Source organism: Asparagus officinalis, chromosome 2, assembly GCF_001876935.1.
Source record: "Asparagus officinalis chromosome 2, Aspof.V1, whole genome shotgun sequence".
NCBI lineage: Eukaryota > Viridiplantae > Streptophyta > Magnoliopsida > Asparagales > Asparagaceae > Asparagus > Asparagus officinalis.
In genome coordinates, this window is record NC_033795.1 from 53,876,750 (window position 1) to 53,897,164 (window position 20,415).

Genomic DNA, 20,415 nt, shown 5'->3' on the forward strand with positions numbered 1-20,415 from the left:
GCCTCGGCCACTTAGGGCTGGGCACACGCATAACTCTATATCACTTCCGAGACACATTGCCGCCAGAAGAGGATGAAGATAAGTACTCCTCGAACTTGATCATGAGGGACTCAACAGTCGTCCCCGCCGTAATTAAGAGGATGAAGATAAGTACTCCTCGAACTTGATCATGAGGGACTCAACAGTCGTCCCCGCCGTAATTTCGTCGAACTACGCCACCACCATTTCGGTTGAAGAAATGGTTTCTCCCACTATGGTCGCCATCTTCCTGTAGGTGTAAATTTTGATTTCTCGAAATAGGGATCTCATTTGTATTAATAAGAATAGCTTATTACAAACTAATGAATCAAAGTTATAACAGAAACAGAGGGAAGGCCCTCCTTGTTTAACGTGGGGCCTTTGGTAGCGATAGGATGCCTCCCTCAGTGTCAGAACCGAGTTTGCTTCCCTTAGACGATCCGAGCGAAGTTACAGATGAGCTTCAGTATGCAGTAGAAGCTCATGTTGATCGAGTTCGAGTTTCCGAGCTTAATGGCTATCAAGGCCAGAAGCTGGAAGAAGATGCTACAGTGCAAGAACAATGTAATGAGCCAAGCTCGATTCTCTTAGAGCTTAAGAGAACTGATTGCCAAAGAGCCAAATAGGTTCGGTTTTGATCCAGAGTTCAAGACTTTCCTTTTGATAGCCATCATTGGCTATTTATAGTAGAGGAGAAGCATGGCCACTCTCTCAAATTGTGGGATTGTGGTTGAGGGGGACCATAACCCCATCCCTTAAATCTTAGGATGTGACCATTAGAGGTGAGGAGAACCATACTCTATCCCTTAGATCATGGGGAGTGGGTGTACCCACTCCTATGTTTTAAGCTCAAGTGGCTGACTTGGTCCAGCCGTGTAGGAAAGCTTGACATTGTAGGCGAGCAGACGAGCTTTCAGGTGAGCAGACGAGCTTGGGTCTGCAGGCGAGCCTGACGGGTTTTGGCATGCAGGCGAGCCTGGGTGCTATAAGCGAGCTCGACCTTCAGGAGAGCTATGCAGGTGAGCTTTCAGACGAGCAGGCGAGCTTGGGTCTGCAGGTGAGCTTGATAGGCTTTGGCATGTAGGCGAGCCTTGGTGCTGAAGGCGAGCTCAGCCTTCAGGCAAGCTGTGCAGGAAAGCCTCGTAGGCGAAGTTGTGTAGGCAAGCTTCGCTTAGTTCGGGCAAGCTCCAATGTTCAGGCAAGCTCTAGCCTTACAGACGGACTTCCTTATAGGAGAACTTCACCCTTTTCAGGCGAGCTTCAGCCTTCAGGCGAGCTTGACTTATGCAGGTGAGCTCCAGAACATGCCATGAAGAACATGTCATAACTTCCAAACCGTAACTCAAAATTTGACAAATTATATATGAAAATCGACTATCTCAACGAGATGGAGCCAACCAAACAAATCCTATAGGGTTCGGTTTGCTCCTATCTGTTTCGCCAAATTCCTTCCGGTTTGAGAGATATCAGCGTTTTCCCCTTTTCAGCTATTTCGGGTGAGGTTTTAGCAGTCTTATTCTGAACTTCTCTGATAAGGATTAAAGTCAATTTTTATTGCCTACACACCATAAAACTCAAAAAACTTATAAACTACCTCCTTAAAATCTATAATTACAACAATCCCTAGAAAATTTAAAAATTACAAAAAGTCCTATGAAAACTTAAAATATTACAAGCAGCCCTTGAAATTTTGTAAACAACCCTCTAAAAATTTTAATATTAGTCCCTTGAAAGTTTTAAAAATTACAAATATCCCTTTAATATTTTTACAAATAGTTTAATATTAGTCCCTTGAAAGTTTTAAAAATTACAAATATCCCTTTAATATTTTTACAAATAGTTTAACTTCTTCGTAGGGTTTTAAAAATTACAAATATCCCTTTAATATTTTTACAAATAGTTTAACTTCTTCGTAGGGTGTACAAACCAACATATACAAACTAAACAAATCTGTATGATCATGGGTTTAATACTTGTATCTTTAGTGAATCTTTTCAAGTCAATCTTATTGTATTATACCATTAGAAATCATATTAAACATAAATCTTATTACATCTTTAGTGAATCAATAGGATAACTTATAAAATTTACTAAATCTTTAGTAAAGTGACTATATCCAATGAATATTTTCTACCAAGATTTGCATTGATGCCTAATGTAATTACATTTCCTACCAAAGTTCTATAAAATGCACTTGTAGCACGTTATTTGGAAGTAGTCAATCTATTTTAAAAATATGGCAATGAAGTGGTTATCTCCTTATGTAGTCCTTTTGCTAGCTTTCTCCTTGAGCAATGCCTTTGGCGAAAGAGTTAGTGAGTCAAATATGGCTGTTGAGGCTCCAATTCTTGAAGGAATTCGAGAGCTCGGGTGTGAGCGTCTTGGATGTCCGAGTCCATTACAAAATCTTACTTATCCCATGAAAGAAAATTCCTCACTAACTAAGCGTTTGAGCCCAGGAGGTCCAGCCCCTATACATCATCCCTCTCCTCCTCAAAAAGAAAACCCCTTAAGGATTGAGCGCTTGAGCCCTGGAGGTCCAAACCCGATACATCATCCCTCTCCTCCTCAAAAAGAAAACTCCATAAGGATTGAGCGCTTGAGCCCTGGAGGTCCAAACCCAATACATCATCCCTCTCCTCCTCAAAAAGAAAACCCCATAAGGATTGAGCGCTTGAGCCCTGGAGGTCCAAACCCAATACATCATCCCTCTCCTCCTCAAAAAGAAAACTCCATAAGGATTGAGCGCGTGAGCCCTGGAGGTCCAAACCCGATACATCATCACTCTCCTCCTCAAAAAGAAAACCCCTTAAGGATTGAGCGCTTGAGCCCTGGAGGTCCAAACCCGATACATCATCCCTCTCCTCCTCAAAAAGAAAACGCCATAAGGATTAAGCGCTTGAGCCCTGGAGGTCCAAACCCGATACATCATCCCTCTCCTCCTCAAAAAGAAAACCCCATAAGGATTGACCGCTTGAGCCCTGGAGGTCCAAACCCAATACATCATCCCTCTCCTCATCAAAAAGAAAACTCTATAAGGATTGAGCACTTGAGCCTTGGAGGTCCAAACCTGATACATCATCCCACTCCTCCTCAAAAAGAAAACTCCATGAGGATGGAGCGCTTGAGCCCTGGAGGCCCAAACCCGATACATCATCCCTCTCCTCCTCAAAAAGAAAACTCCATAAGGATTGAGATCTTGAGCCCTGGAGGTCCAAACCCAATACATCATCCCTCTCCTCCTCAAAAAGAAAACTCCATAATGATTGAGCGCTTGAGTCCTGGAGGTCCAAACCCGATACATCATCCCTCTCCTCAAAAAGAAAACTATATAGAAATCAACCACTTGAGCCCTGGAGGTCCAAACCCGATACATCATCCCTCTCCTCCTCAAAAAGAAAACTCCATAAGGATTGAGCGCTTGAGTCCTGGAGGTCCAAACCCCATACATCACCCCTCTCCTCCTCAAAAAGAAAACTCTATAGAAATCAACCACTTGAGCCTTGGCGGTCCAACCCCTATACATCACTCTGCTCCTACTCAAAATGAAAACTTTTCATGGACTATGGGCTTGAACTTTGAAGGTCGAAACCCAATACATCATTCTTCTCCTTCTCCTCTTCAAAAAAAGAACTCAGTAGGAATCAAGCGCTTAAGCACTAGAGGTCCAAATCTGTAAAACCCCAAAAATTGAATATTATGTGATAAATAATAATGAATATGTTATATGTGATAAATAAAATATTTTGATGTTTGAGTATGCTAGGAATTTATTTGAGATCAATTCAATTTATATATGTGAATATATGAGTGCAAATGCACAAATCATGCACGAAGAAGAAATATGGAAAAATGATCAGTTAAGAGTTTTTATGTTTTACACATGATGAAATTAGAATATGAAAAAACTCAAAAGACAAAATTTGTAGGACTCTTCTATAGATTTTCAAAAAATCTTAGATCACCTCGTTCTGAGGTCGGATGTGAAAGTTACTGCCAAAATACCAAAGACTATTTTTCCAAACACATTGAATCAGTGTTATTAGTAGTCTATTACTAAGCTTAGTAGCCAACTACTAAGGCCATTAGGTGACTATTAAGGCCATTAGTCGACTAATTGAACCGATTTCTATATTACTAGATTTCTATTTGATTTCGGGTCGGTTTTGGTTTATAATTGATCCCCGGTTTAACCCTAAGTATATAAACATGTTTTGACCCTTTTTCCTGAGATTTTTCACGTGAATTACCAGCAACCATATTTCTTCAAATCCCAGAGCTTGTTCTTGGTCCTCGAGGAGATTCGAGGTGAATCGTTGAGCGGAGGGCGAGATTGCATGTTTTTGAGCGAGGAGGGGTCTTGCACGCGTGTCCAGAGGCTCGACACAACATTTGGGGCAAGATCTCCTGCATCCAAACTCATCCCTTTAGTTAATAAATGAGATTTTTGATGATAAATCATAATAAAGTGCAAGATCTAATGTTTTATCTTGTTGTTTATGATAGAGATATGATCAAGATCATTAGGGTGATAATTATTTTCATTTCTAACTTGTTAAAATGGTTTAATTCATGTGCTAATCTTATTTGTCGCTAAATTGAGATTTCATGTTGATTAATCTATGCTTAATCCTAGGTTGGTGATACCTAAGAGATATGAATGAATTTAAATCATTTCATATCTGTTCTAGGAGTTGTTGCAAGCATGCTTACGTTGGTCATACTAAGAAATCATGTTTTAAATCGAGGAATTTGATTAATAGGGATGTTAAACCCTAATTAGAACAAATTAAAAGTGTGGTTTTACGTTCATGATGTTTTCGGATGGGTATCGCATGTGTTATTCATGTCAAACTTATTCATAAGCACATGATGAATGAAAATAACTGTTTGTGCAAGTTAGAATGTATGGAATTGAAGGGTAGTCGACTACAAGGCTTAGTAGTCGACTACCCATATCCAGTAGTGAATTGCAGAAACTGTTTGGTTATAGAGTAGTCAACTAATGTGCTTAATAGTTGATTACTGATACTGATTTGAGTTTTTACAAAGTCTGGATGGACTCAGGGTAGTCGACCTTAGTTGTCCAATATTTATTTGATGTCCAACACTTTGTAGAAGTCTTTTGCCCTCTTCTAAAGTTTTCTAAGTAAAGTATAAAATTTCAGGAAATAATTTAAAGCATGCTTACGTTGGTCATACTAAGAAATCATGTTTTAAATCGAGGAATTTGATTAATAGGGATGTTAAACCCTAATTAGAACAAATTAAAAGTGTGGTTTTACGTTCATGATGTTTTCGGATGGGTATCGCATGTGTTATTCATGTCAAACTTATTCATAAGCACATGATGAATGAAAATAACTGTTTGTGCAAGTTAGAATGTATGGAATTGAAGGGTAGTCGACTACACGGCTTAGTAGTCGACTACCCATATCCAGTAGTGAATTGCGGAAACTGTTTGGTTATAGAGTAGTCAACTAATGTGCTTAATAGTTGATTACTGATACTGATTTGAGTTTTTACAAAGTCTGGATGGACTCAGGGTAGTCGACCTTAGTTGTCCAATATTTATTTGATGTCCAACACTTTGTAGAAGTCTTTTGCCCTCTTCTAAAGTTTTCTAAGTAAAGTATAAAATTTCAGAAAATAATTTAAAATCTTGAGACTTAATTAAAATATGATGCTTTAATTTTTCCACACCTCCTCTACTATATATATAAGCTAAGCCTCTGGCCTCATATTATATGATTAATATTATCTATCAATAGAATCACATACTATTATTTGTTATTAACAAAGGTTTCAAATATTTATAGACTTAATGAAACTTAAATACCTTATAATTTATGAAAGTTATACACCTCCACTTGTATCTTGTTGCACTTAAATATTCTAATGCTTTCTAATTTTGCATGTTTGTAGCTTCTGTCTTGTTACCTAAACGCAAAAATATATTTTGTAATTTTCCTATATGAGTGTCACGGTATAATTTTAGGACAATTCTATGTTTTTTACTCTTTCCATAAATAATTTATTTACATGCAATTTCCTATTAATATATTACTATACATTAGTAATAACTAATATGATGTAGAGTTTTACAATAACATTAAACGTTTTAGGGATCAAGTTAGACAAACATGAAGTGGATGTAATATAATTAATTAACAATAATATTAATTTACTTTAGTTAGGATTAGAATGTAATATAAAAAATAGGATTAATATAGTCTCTAGAATATTTTTTCACAACTCTCTCTTTTAAAGGGAGTATGATATATGTTAAAGGAAAACCTCTTGACTACAACCTCTCCTAAGGATGATATGTCAGATTTCCTCTACCTAAATTTTTTTTCCATGTGGCATAAACTTCCATCTCAATCTAAGGGGCTGTTTGGTTGTTGTTGGTAAAGTTGTGTATTTATGACACAACTTGGAAAGTTGTTGTCCACCTCATCAATTTTAATTTTATATTTTTCTTTGTTTGTTTTTTATTCCATTGGAATCATAAATTGCTTGTTTGGTTTGCAAATATAACTTTAATTGTTTGTTTGGAAAGTGTAAAAAGTGGTCCCTACTCAAATGATCATATTTGTTGGAATTATTTTTTATTAATTTTTCCTGACTTCAATGTCAGCTTTCTTCTAAAATCATGTCTTTTTTATGAAATCACTTTACAAGCCACATCAGCATATGAAATCACTTTACAGTATTTTCACAACTACAAACAAACAATTGAAAGTGATGAAAGCTAACATTGGGACCCATTTTTTTACACTTTCCATCCTTTTACATGGTAAAAACATACAACCAAACAGCCCCTAAACCATAATTTGAAACCAGCTGAAATCAATTTTATATAATGAATGTCAGATTGACACGTAGCCTGTGATATTTATAGTGATTGCAATATATGTATTAGGTGTGTATGTATCCCGTCAAATAGCCGAAATCTAAATGTATATGATTTGGACACGTATGAAAAGTTTACATTATGCGAAATAAGATTTGAGAGAATAAATAAACTACATTTTTTAGAGTATCCTCAATTTTATATAATGCTCTTCAATTATTATCAATTTTTATAAAATTGTGCATAGTTTCTATGGTTATTATTGTGGTTTGGAATCGAGTTTGGATGTGTGGGGTAAGATTTGGTTTTGGATTTGAGGGTGTATCTATGTATACAATTGACTTGAAGCTTATGTACATGTAAACCATGAATGATGAATTTGTTGATTATCTTCAATTAATTTTATAAATTATAATAATAATATATGTAATCCAGTAACGGTCAGAATAAAATAATGGTCTTCAATTATTATCAGTTTTGAGAAAATTATGTATAATTTCAAAGGGAGAAAGTATCAGGAAGAAATACTACCAGTTATAAGCAAAAGATGAAAGATCACAGTACTATTATACAATAATAATGCTGGAGAGGGTAGTTCTAGAAAATCACATAGAAGCATTAAATTCAACCGAGCTGATTACTATGTTAATGAGATGAAAGTCAATATTAGTGAAAATTATGAAGTTGTATCTGATGCCTATTGAAGAAACATGAGTATACTAATTACAATTCAATTTCTTTTGTGACGTTTGTACACTTTATGTGATATTTCATTGCTGTTTCAATTTGTTCCATCCAAAGTCACATTCATGGATGTAATCAACCTATGTTAGTATCATAATTTAATTGCAATTATTTTCTAATACATAAACTTTGGGTGAAATTATAAGTGTGAGATAAGTTAAAATCAGCATGATTTTAACAAATATATTAATTAACTTAATAACTAACACATGTTATACTGGTCATGTGGGATGTTATTTCGGGTCTTTTGAATTACAATTGACATATATTACAATTCAAACAGAAACAAGAAAAAAATTACATTTCATGGGTCCTTTTCCGTGTGCTGATGGAGCGTCGATTTTGTGCTTCTTTGACAGTCTAACTAAGATGATGGGTCTATTGTTGTTGATCTCTAATTTGGTTGCATGGAAGATAGCTTAGTCTTCTCTTAAAGACAAAACATATGAAAATCGCGTGTGTGTAGTCTGGTGGTCTGTTCTCCTCTTAAATGAACAATTTCCTCCTCCTTTTATATGTTAAAAGAGAGAGTTATTGACCTTTAATTGTAGATTAAATAGTCATTAAGATAGAAGATATCGGGGAAAATAGTTATTCCCTTAATAATATCTCTCAAACAGCTGTTTGGTGAGGTTCGTTAATTAATTGGATTGCGAAGCTCGCTAGAAATGCATGAGTGATGCTCACTCGGTTGTGTGGGCCATCACTCCTAAATCGTGGGTGATGTGGCCTACGTGGGTAGTTGTAGGTGAAATTTTTTAATTAATTGGTTGGAAAACTTTGTGGGTGAGTTCGAATACGACTCATGCCTTGGCCAACTTGATGATGCCTTTCGACTCGATCTGAAAGCTTAATTAGGAATTAACCCTCTCTTGATTTGATCGGGTCGAGATGAGCTATGTACCAAACTTCACATGTTCTATTAGGTGATCTTCACTATAGCTAGAGGATTCAAACATATTTTAACCATCTAAAAGACCCCGCCCCTCCAAGTTTTTAACATCCTGCATTTTACTTTTAACAAGGATTGAAATACTTTGGGTGATAGCTATAGGTGTACTATTGAATGTAGCTTAAGTTATATTGTTTGGGTTAAAAATTATCTTCAATTTACTTGGTTGTCAGAGGTGTACTATTGAACGTGGCTTCCTGTGCTATAGACTTGCATGGAAGACCCAATGATGTTTATACTCATCTAATTTTTTCTTTGGAATGAAGTTCATCTGCTCTATTATTAGGGCGAAGTTGCAAAATTAGCAAAGTTTAGCTGACTTTGGGTATCGATGATATTCGCCATACTCTGGGTTGTGTGGCCGAAGTTCGTGAATTACTAATGTTCGCTAACTGGCGATGGTTGTTGAGATTATGCCTTTGAATTTGTACTGTGATTTATGAGTGAGATCTATTGATTGAAAATTTACGACATCCGCTGTATATTTGACCAAGTTTTAGGCTAAGATTTAGCCTTTTTATCCAGTCCAATCAAATCTTAAAAGATGTGATTTTCTTGGAAGATTGGATTTGAGAAGGAAAAAAATAGTGCATTTTCCCTTCCAAATTCTTCATTTTCATCTTCATCTCCTTAGATTGGAGATACTCTTTAATATAGTAGCTGAAATAAAATAAATCCAACAGGAGCTTGCCCAAGTAAGGGGCAACCAAGCGGATGACCTTTGCATACTCTGCCGAATAGTGGACTTGTTGTCGGCTGAGAAGGCCAAACTTGAGTATATCATCGAGAATCAATTAAGGCTTGGGGTGAGTTGAATCATGATAGTGATGCTTGGAGTTTCAAATGCCATGTTTGATGTGAGACCATTCGACAACTAAGATGACGGTTGAAAAAAGATCCTTAGATCTCCACAAGTGAAGACTCTGACAGTGATTAAGTTTCACAAATCTAAACTTAAAATGTAATTAGATGTTATTTGGTTGTCCTAGGCCTGACGTCAAATTTTGTTTGCAAGAAGTGTTTCTTCCTCTTGATATGTTCCAGTTTGGAGTAACAGAGGCACTTCTTATTTAACAGCTCTCTTGCCTCCCCTAACATAGAGTCTAGGGAGGAGTAAGTAGGAAATATTTTTTCTACATGAGGAGAAACTTGACTTTCGAAGTTCTGTGAGATTAGATAAGCATGGACTTTATAGCTTGGTGCAGCTCGTTTATGTTCCTCAACAGTCATATTATCTATAGTTGGGAGTATAAAGTATTAGCAAATAATAGTAAATATCCATCATCCTTATAACTAGATAGTCTAAATATCGCCTTTACGTAATAGAGCATTCGATCAATAAAAATAAACTTCTTTCTAAAATTTTCTATCTTTGTGTGTTTGATCTACATAAACTTTACTTATACTATGAACTTGAACTCTTTATGGAGTTGTTGTGTTATAAGCGAAGCTCAAGCTTCCTTATGTCGGCAAGAATCGAACTAAAGTTTGCCACGTATGGTCTCAAATAAATTGAGTTAAAATTTTCTCAATTTGGAGACTTAGTGAAATTCGTCACATCATTCTGGCGATGTTTGCTTTAATGCCCAACAGAATGGGGTGAAGTTCATTTACTTATATTGAGAAATAGTTAGATGGGCAAAGCTTGTTAAGTCGGTTGGATGAGGCTTCAGCAGTTCTATTATGTGGCGCTCATCATGAGGATTTAAAATTTGAATCCTCAATTTCTACATATGAAACTATGGCAAAGGTCATTCAAAGCGAGATTCTCAGTGAAGTTCAAGGAGAGAACCTTTGGCGAAGCTTGGGGCAAGATTTGCAACAAAGTTAAGAGTGAAATTTTTTAACGAAGTTTATGGTTAGCCTATAAATAGAGTTGTTTATCTCCTTTCTTATTCACTTTAATTTTTTAAAAACTCTAACCTTCTCAAGACCCTTGTTTTCTTAGAATCCAAAAAAAATTCTTAAGATCAATCTTTAATGGTTCCTCATCACGCGATCTCAAGAAGAAGAGGTGCTACTAGGGGACCTCATCAGCCAATAGCAAGAGACATGTCAGCACAAATGGAGGTGGTCCTGAGTAAGCTTTGAACTCACCTATGGTGACCTTCAGATCCATCAAAGTTCAGCCATAATCGAGCTTCAAATAGTGCATTTGGATACTTAAAGTTTACTTGTTGCCAAAGGCACGATTTTTATAACCACTCATGGTCTTACTTACAAACTTTTGTTGCCAGTAACGAAGCTCTGTTAGCAGCCATCAATGGCGCTTGACGTGGCGAGCTTCGCTTCTCAGATGAAACTTATTGTTATTAACCTTTTAGGCTTCTAGAGCAAACTTCATTTGGGCATGGGTCGTGATCTAGTTTGAGCAAACTTCATCTGAGGGAGATTGAAAAATCTAATTTGAGAAACCTTCACTTAAGCGATACGCACCAGTCTGATTTGATCAACATTCGTTTAAGTGAGGTTGCTGAATCTGATTTGAGCGATCTTTGCTTGAGCGAAATTCGCCAGTCATATACACTTATTTTTTTGAGTCGACTTGATTACGATGTTGAAGTTCGCTGCTGTCAATGTGAACTTCACTCGTCTTGTCAACACTTAGTTGATTGTGATGACTTTCACTTAGGGCCCGTTTGTTTGCACGGAAGTAACTATGAAATAGCAGAAGTAGAGGAAGTAGAGGCTACTTCCGTTACTTCTAGGCAAAAATGTATGTTTGTTTCTCTTGAAAATCTACTTCCGCTACTTTCTTAAATGATGACATGGCGTCTATGTGGCATCTTCATTTCCTTAATATTTTTCCATCCCAAAATGCACTGAAATAGGCAGAAGTTGATATAGAGTGGGGTCCACCATGAAAAAAAGATCCTCAAATATATAATTAGGAAGTGATAAGATTATTTTTATAACCAACTAGAATTCTCCGTGCAAACAAATAGTTACTTCCGCCGCATCAGTGCCCCCCCTCCCCCCGTCATCATGTGATATTTGTGTTCTCTTCGAAGGTATAGTTATCTAATGGCTTTCTTTTTTTTAATAAATTCAACAGATATTTAATGTGCTTGTTGCAATTATGCTACGCATCTCATTATCCTCGTACTGCAGTATTTATCTGATGATTTGCTTTTATTCATTTTCTTGTTATTGCATAAGAAACTAAAATCCTCGTACTTGACTAGTGCCATAGTTTATTATGTTTCTTTCTTGTTTGCTGCGGATGCTCCCTTGCTATCCTCAGTGCTTCGTGTCATACTCCTTGATCAAAAAATGTAAGATTACCTTTATTATATATCAAGCAAATCAACTATGAATATTGATCTCTTTAATTGATGGCAACAACAACTCTATTTCCATTATAATGACAATCCAAACAAGAATAAAGTGGAAGCAACATGTATTAATTACTTCCTAGTAATAATTCCAAATATCATCCAAACAAAAAAAGTAAATGAAGAGGAAAAAGTTCTACTTCCATTACTTCTAAAATATATGAAACAAACAAAAAAAATGCTATTTCCTACTTCATAGTTTTAGAAGTTACTTTCATAATTTACTTCTTACTTCTAGTACTTCCATTATCCAAACGGGCCCTTATGAGCGAATTTGACCATAGCGAACTTCACATTTGAGTGTAAAGATTTGGTTAATTTCTTTTAATCTTTGTCTTCTAACTCGTTTTGTGCCACCTTTTGTAAAGTTTGCTTATTGAAGGAGATTGTCAACTGTCATAACCATTTTGGGAATGATGGCACTCGTGACTCTGAAGTAAGGCACACTTTTGATGGGCATAGGCACACTTTTGATGGGCATAGGCACACTTTTGATGGGCACACTTTTGAGGTCGTATGGTTGGGAGCCTATTGAACTCTACGAGAGATGATAAAAAATGCTAAGTTCTACATTTGCAAACATGATACATCAAGAAAGCCTCACTTATTATTTGGGGATAGTAATCTAAATGGCACCACCATGTTCAATTAGGCGAAGGAGCATTAGTATTACACCCAAAGGGATTGTTGTTACTACCTGCCAGTGACAGATCATGTATTGTTCATGTACTTGCAGCCTCTCACTGTACCTCACCTAATGCGTTTCATCCTCACCAACAAAGAAAATGGTGTGAGGTTGGCTCTCTGAAGTATGACAGTGGCTTCCATCAAGAAGGACTGTACATGGTCAATATAATAGGTTTGTGTACAAGCTTCATTCATGAGGACACCCCTGTTAATGAAGTTACCATTTTCCTAAACATCTTTGGAAATGAACTTGCAAAGATTGATGTGAAGTATCCTAATAGGGATACTAGATTTCGTAGCCAGATAAGATCAACAAATACCTAGTGGCGGACCCATCTAGTGGATTGCACTCTCATCACTTTTGAGGGGAGCCTGAGAATGCTGGGACCCTATTCTCCAGTGAGAGCCTCGAAATACATTGCAGAGATTTATGCACCGCTATTGTATAGTATTTTGAAGCTATATAATGTTGATTGTAACACCTTCTGCACTATGGCGGGTGAAATTGGGATCACTTTGTATGAATGTTTAAAGTTTCGCGACTGTTAATGAGAGACAATTTGTATGAAGAGTTCTTCCTGATCAATGCATAATTGAACACTTATAAAGAGACCGCTCATGTTAGAAAGGCGTTCTGAGAATTAGTCTGCCACTTCCTTATCTATCAAATGATCGTTGCAAACACCAGACTTGATTCTACTATTACTCACATCCTTCAGGCTGAGTACCTGTTCTCCAATGTTAGTAAGAAGAGCAATGTCAATTCGGTCCATCTAGTGATAGAAAGTAAAGTTAGGACCTCGATTTTCAATAAGCGAATGTACTTCATACTTCCAAATCACACGAATGTAGGTTTCATGCGGGGAGAAATTCAAGAGTTTCCACCATCAAGCAAAGAAGCCGATATTTGAGTTGGCTCTACTTGTAGGATTCCTTTCAATGTAGTTAAAGGGTTGAGTTGTGCCTTTATGGGAGAAGGGAATTGGCCACCGAGTACCTAAATCAATAGGATAATAGTCTAAGAGATCGGGTCCTAAATCCTAGAGTGGAATGACCATGCCTATATTTGGTGATATGATATACTATGCACTGCTCTTCATTAATGTCGGTTGTTGCATCAAGTGGAGATGGCATCTCGTTACTTCATAGGTATGAGCACTTGAAGTGGACTATCAAGTACCTCGCAAGAATTCATTGGGTTCTTAAAAACAAAGATCATTTTCCACCTTTATTGTTTTTTCCTTGAGATTGATTGTACCAGGCCTGGGGACGAGTTCGAAGATGGTAAAAGTACTGAAAGTTTTACTTGTCTATCCAGCAGGTGTTTCAACTAGTAAGTCAATATCAGGCCAGGCCATCTCATTGCTAGGTTGAAAGGCACTGCGTGTTACATTAATCCATACTTGCCTTGCTGATTTGCTTGTTAATTTGGATTTGACTAGCTTTTCATTAGGCATTTGAATGTAGAATTGTTGCGCACGAGAAGCCTGGTAGATGGTGCTTGTGCTTAGTATCACTTTGCTGCCAACATGAGCCAGAATCATACTCCCTAATCACATACCTAATTATTATATGATGTTAGGGATTCTAAAAGTGGTGCAGAGTGACTATTTCCAATCATAATTTTCAGGTGAACAAAACCAACTTACGATGGATCACCCGGAGAGATAGAGAGTTGTCCAAGAAAGTTTCAAAGAGTAGGACTTGTAGATTTTGAGACTTTCTAGTGGAAGTTCACACCAGAGTTGAAGATCGTGGGGCACCAAGTGAGTAGCTTACTCCTCAAAGGCCAGTTGGCGTTAGCATCGGGGAACTATCTAAATCCATAGTTTGTCGAGGAGCACTTAGCGGAGGAAGGGGGACTAAGGGCAAAGACTGTTGCAACCTCGTCTCCCAAAATAGGCTTTGAAGAAATAACATTTAGTACCTTCAAAGCTTGAACATATGTCTGAAGGCTCCTCAAGGGTTGGGGAAGAATCTCCTGTAATTCCGACATAAGAACCTATAGGTGAACCTTCAAGTGATTTTTACTCATATCTTTGCATCAAGTTGTCTGAAGTGTATTTGGCTAATGTATGCTTCTTATATGCAGGTAAAGAACTCATTCCTCTTGATGAAAAAAATTTAGATGTTGGAGAATTTGGATTACAAAGCCAACACTGACACCTATCTTGCTGGGACTGATGCTAGCTTTGAGAGTGATGTTAGCGGCTCTTCATCTATGCTAAGCATAGTTTTTCTAACTGATTTTGTGTCGCTTCTTAATTTGAGGATTGACATTTTATCTATCTCTTTAGCTGATGGTGAACCTTGATTGGAGACCATGGGTGGAGAGGCTCCTATATATTTTCCGGTTGGTAGTGAGTTTGAGCTAGCAACTAATTTTGATGGTGCTTCTCGTACTCTCGAGTGTGAACTGACTGTCAATATAACAGCAAGTCTTGCCCTTGCACCCATTTTAGTAGTGCAGCATAGATTGATTATTCCCAAGTCATCTGATGAAGATGATAATACATCGGTCTCTCTGATTTTAGTAGGAGTTGGAAGGGTAGTGTCGTCGAGTCCTGAGCCTCAATTTGGAGCTAATTCTTTCAAAGCAGTAGATATATATGATGAGCCAAAGGTCACAATTACCATTGTTGAAGTTGTACCCATGGACGTGTCGATGACTGTAGCATTAGTTGTGAGAATCATCACTCTTTCAACTGAGGTGCCATCTATGGTTTCTACCACGGTAGATGTTTCTAGTGTGTTGGCCACGCTTGCATCATTCCTCCTATCAGGCAGTGGACAAATGCAAATCCTACCAGCTACTTTGATGACCACAGATGTATTGTTGGTTTCTGCAAAAGTGGGTCCGTCGAGTCATAAAAAAATTTGCAAAAGTGGGTCCGTCGAGTCATAAAAAAATTTCACAATCTCCTGACCCAGATGATTTGGTCGAGTTAGAGATTCATATTCTGGTTGAGATTTTAATGAAGCTACTCAACCAAAGTATGGAATCTACTTTGGCAATGCAAAAGGGCTTATCTTCTCACACTCTTACTTTGTTGAGGAACCAACTTAGCTTTTTGACATCGATTGCAGGACCCATACGTACTAAACTGTTCAAAAAGATGATCGACGAGTTTGAGCTTTAGTTTCAAGAGTAATAATGGCTTCGTGCAGCTGATGTCGATGACATTGCTAAGTTTGAATTTCATCAGCTCTCAGTGAGCCACCATTAGGTTTAAGAGTCTGCTCGCAAGGAGTTAGAGAAGATCAAAAGGAGGCTTTAAGGATTTAATGATAGCCTATAATTAGGTAGAGCTCCACAACATCATTCTGGGGAGGGAATCCACCATCAATGATGCTAAGGTGGCCATTGCTGTAGCTCAAGCATAGTTGGAAGTAGCTCAATAGCAAAAGGAGGAGCTTGAACTTAAGTCGGCCGAGTTTACTAAAGAGTAGGGTCTCAATGCTGCTAAACTTAAAGCTGAGACAACAAGGCTGGAGGCTGTTAGAATTCAAGTTGCTCCTATTGATCCTAGGATTCTGAGAGAGAAAGCTCAAAAGAACACACTTGAAGCTAGAGATTCCATGATAGTCAAATGTATTGTACGAATACACCCTTTTTTCTATTTTCCCTTTACAATTTTTATAACAGATTAGCTCCTATAGTAATAAAACAACTTTTACCCTTTTTTGATATGTACACAATAAAGGTATAATGTGAACGTATCATATTGATATCCTTCCTGGGTTAAGAAATGATAGAATTAAACTAACATGCCAAGTTCAGTTAAATTGGTACTGCTCAGAGATGTATTATTAACAAGGCAGTATTAGAGTATTTGACGAAGGTGTAATGTTAATATGCCAAGTGAAATGACCAACAGAGGTGTAATGTTAACTAGTTAGTTCTGAAGCAGTTCAAAGAATGACTATTGTTTGGAAGTATAGTGCTAACTTAACGATAGAAAATCAATGGAAGTGTAATGTTGACTAATCGATTTCTGGCAAGGGCGGATTGATTGTAGGATGTAAAATTGACCTCAAAGATTTGTATTAATTAAAATTGGATTATCAATCAAAAAATACTTTTACATAGAAGTGAAGAGAATTGATCCGATCTCTCCTTATTTAACATGGGTTCTTTGGTAGCGATAGGATGCCTCCCTCGATCCTCGTCTTGAGTTTGCTTCCCTTGGATGATTTCAATGAGATTGTGGGCAAGTTTCAGTGCATGGTAGAAACTTGAGTTGAATAGTTCGATAACCCGAACTTGAAATTAAGGCCGAATGCTCAAAATGGGCAAGATTTGGTTCTTTTATCTCCCAATAGACCGAATGTCAAGAGAATTCAAGATCTCAGAATGCTAAGATCAAGAAGATGCAAAAAGCCAAGAATTTCATCTCAAGGATGCTAAGATCGATATTAATTCAAGGATTTGAGAGCTAAGGATCCAATCCCTAGATGTCAAAAAGCCAAAAGATCCCCGCTCATGTAGTCGTCAATGGCTATATATAGCTTGAGAAGATCATAACCGACCCCTTGAATCGTGGGAAGTGGGTGTAACCACTCCCACAAATCAAGTAAGTGGTTTTAACTGCTCAGGCGAGCTTGCAAGTGAGTTAAATGCTCAGGCAAGCTTGCGAGCGAGTTTAACACTCAATCGAGCTTGTAGGCGAGCTAGGTAAACAGGTGAGGTTGACAGGTGAACCCCTTAAGCGTTCAGGCAAGCTTGAACCATATTGGTAAGCTTGGTTCATGCAGGCGAACCTCCTGTAGACGAGCTTGACTCATGCGGGCGATCGAAGCATTCAGCCGAGCTTAGTTCTTTTTACACGAAGTCCACTACTTAGGCGAACTTCGCTTCACTTGCGAAGTCAAGTATTCAAGGGAGCTTGACTTAACCTATTTGATGTAGGCGAACAAGCAATATAAGCTTTGTTCTTGTAAGCTTTAGACACTCAGGCGGTGTTAAACCTTTGCAGGCGAACCTTAGCTTTGTATGCGAGTTAATTAAGGATAAAGGCAATTTCATTTATCTACAAAACCCCCTCCAAAGTTTTCAGATCTCCTCAGTTGCCTAGATAGGAGTCTAGAATACTTTGTATATTTAAGTCCACAAAATAATTATCTAGCAAAGTTGAGCTCTTTACGTGAACTCCATGAACTCAGGCGAGCTAAGTATTCAGGTGAACTTAGCATCGTAGGTGAGCTTTAGTCTGCAGGTGAGTAAGACAGTTGTAGGTGAGCCAAGGGGTGTGCAACAGTCAGTTCAGTTCGGTTTTTACCAAAATTTGAACAACCGAACCAAACCGCCTATAATTCAAAACCGAACCAAACTGTTGCAAATCGGTTCAGTGCGGTTCGGTTCGGTTTGTTCGGTTCTAACTTCATCAAACTTCTTATCAAACAATAAACTATGTTAAAGAAAAAAATATCAACAAAGTAGGAGATTATGAAGCATTAAACACTGATATAATGATATTGTTTTCAACCCATAATGATCTAGAAAATGAGTTTAGAGTTTAAGTCTTTGACTTTTTGGGGACGGGTCGGGTAGGGTTTGAGATCAGAATAGGTAGTATTGTACTATATTCGGTCGGTTCGGGTCGATTCTGGTTGAAACGTTTTCAAACCGACCCGAACCGCCCTACTCATAAAATCGATTTTTTCAGGTCGGTTCGGTTGGTTTTTTTGGTTTGGACCGAACCATGCTCAGCACTAGGCGAGCCCCAAGCATTTATGGGAAAGCTAAAGAGTTGTAGGTGAAGTTCAAAGCTCGCTAGTCAAGGCAGTGAGGGCGTGTTAGGCCGCATTAAATGCGACATGACCTGGCGCCCTCATTTTCACGTGTTCGATCTGAACCGTCGTATCATTCGGATCTCGAATCTCTGCCATTGTTTTGATGAGAACTCATGAGCGTTGATCTCAAATAATTAAATCTCGATCACTGGTTTAAATTTAAAATGTTTCATCACTTGAATGACAGATCTGAACCGTCAGATCTGAGAGCTAATCATGACCATTCATTTTGAACAGTCAAATCTGAACCATTTTATTCAATCTGAAGCGTCACTTCGGTTGAGATATCAAATCTCAACCATCAATTCGTTGCCTATATATAACCTTCATCTCCCTACTTGAGAGGTTTTTGCGCACTTGAAAAATTTTTATTCGTTCAAATTTTCTGAGATAATCAGACCTTAGCTTTCTTTTCTTTTTCTTCGATTTCGGTTTGGCCCCTAAGACTAAGCTTCTCACATTGAAGGGAATAGGAAAGGCCCTGATTCCACCACCTCCGGCATCACTCCGCCATCTTTAGGTAGGTTTTATGAACTGTGAACCATTTGGAGAAGATGAACAGGTGTCTGTCATTCTTTTAGTGAGCGTTGTCGATTTTGGTGAAGTTCAGCCACTCTAGCGAGTTTTGTCATCTGGCGAGCTTTGCTTGTTCTAGTGAAGTCCGTCAATAGGCGAGGTTCGTTATGTCAGGCGAGCCTTGCTCAGTCAGGCGAGCTCTGCTTGTCGGGTGAAGTTCGCTATGTCAGGCAAAGTTCATCAGCAGGTGAGGTTCGTTATGTCGAGCGAGCTTTGTTAGTTCTCCAACTTAATGAAGCTCTCCTGCACATCATAGCTCGCTTTTCTTGAGGACTTAACGCAATTTTTGATTTCATGTCAAAAAGTTCTAATTTCATTTTGTTCTTTATTTTGCAGTGGCTTATTCTGAAGAGGCTTTACCTATAGTTAGTGTCATTGGCCATGCCAGTGGTGTGGGATTTGCTGCTCCTGTCAGGAGCCCAATCCACGAACCTGCACCAACTTTCTTTATCGACAGCCCTGTGAAGTTAGAACATAGAGTGTCCGAGGGACATTATCTGACGCTGCGAGAACTCATAACCAATGCTACGATGACTGACTCCTAATGTCGGGAAATGAAAAAGCCCGACTTCTTCTTTGGTGATGCCATAGCTGATCCAAGAAATCTGTTACTTAGCGAGAGCAGATGGCTCCTTATAATGGACAACGTTCGTTATTTCAACCCCATCATGATGGGGGGATTCTCAATTGTAGATCTTCGATCAATCTCCGTTCCGAGAGTGATGAATTGGGATTTACTCTTACTCAAGATGGAGTCACTTGTGGAATCTTCACGGGCTCAACAACTAGCTTCGATATCAAAAACTTAATCAAGTGTGTCACTACCCTACACCCTGGCTTGTTATAGATTAATGATGTGGCATAATTATGTACCAAAATTACAAGTGTACAATTAATCAAGTTATAGTATAAAAAGTTATCGATCTCACGAGGAAGGTGATTTTAAGAGATTATTAGAATTGGTTCTTATGTTGTGTGCGTGACAAAAATAGGATTAAAGAATAAGTGTAAGAGTTATGATGAGTGAGAGTGATTGTTGTGAATCTATGCAAGTGACAATAAATTGAATTTTAGAGAAGAGAGGAAAGAATCAAAGAATAAAATAAAAAGAAAGAATAAAAAGAGGAAAATTAAGAAAACAATAGATGGAGGATTCAATTAAAGATATGAGAGATCTAGAATTGAATCCACTAGCTAATCTTAATTATAAAATATAAACTATTCTCTTTTTATCATATTTCAACTTAGATTTATTAAGCATAGACTATCAAACCATTTAAGGAAAGTATAACCTATCAAATTATCATCTAAGTCAAAATTACATTTCATGATAAGAACAACAACAAGATAGTAATCCTAGAATTCATAAGCATAATCTATCAAACCATTTAAGATGAACATAGATTATCAAATTCTTCTTCTACCAATTATTTCTCTAGTTGATTATCCTAAAC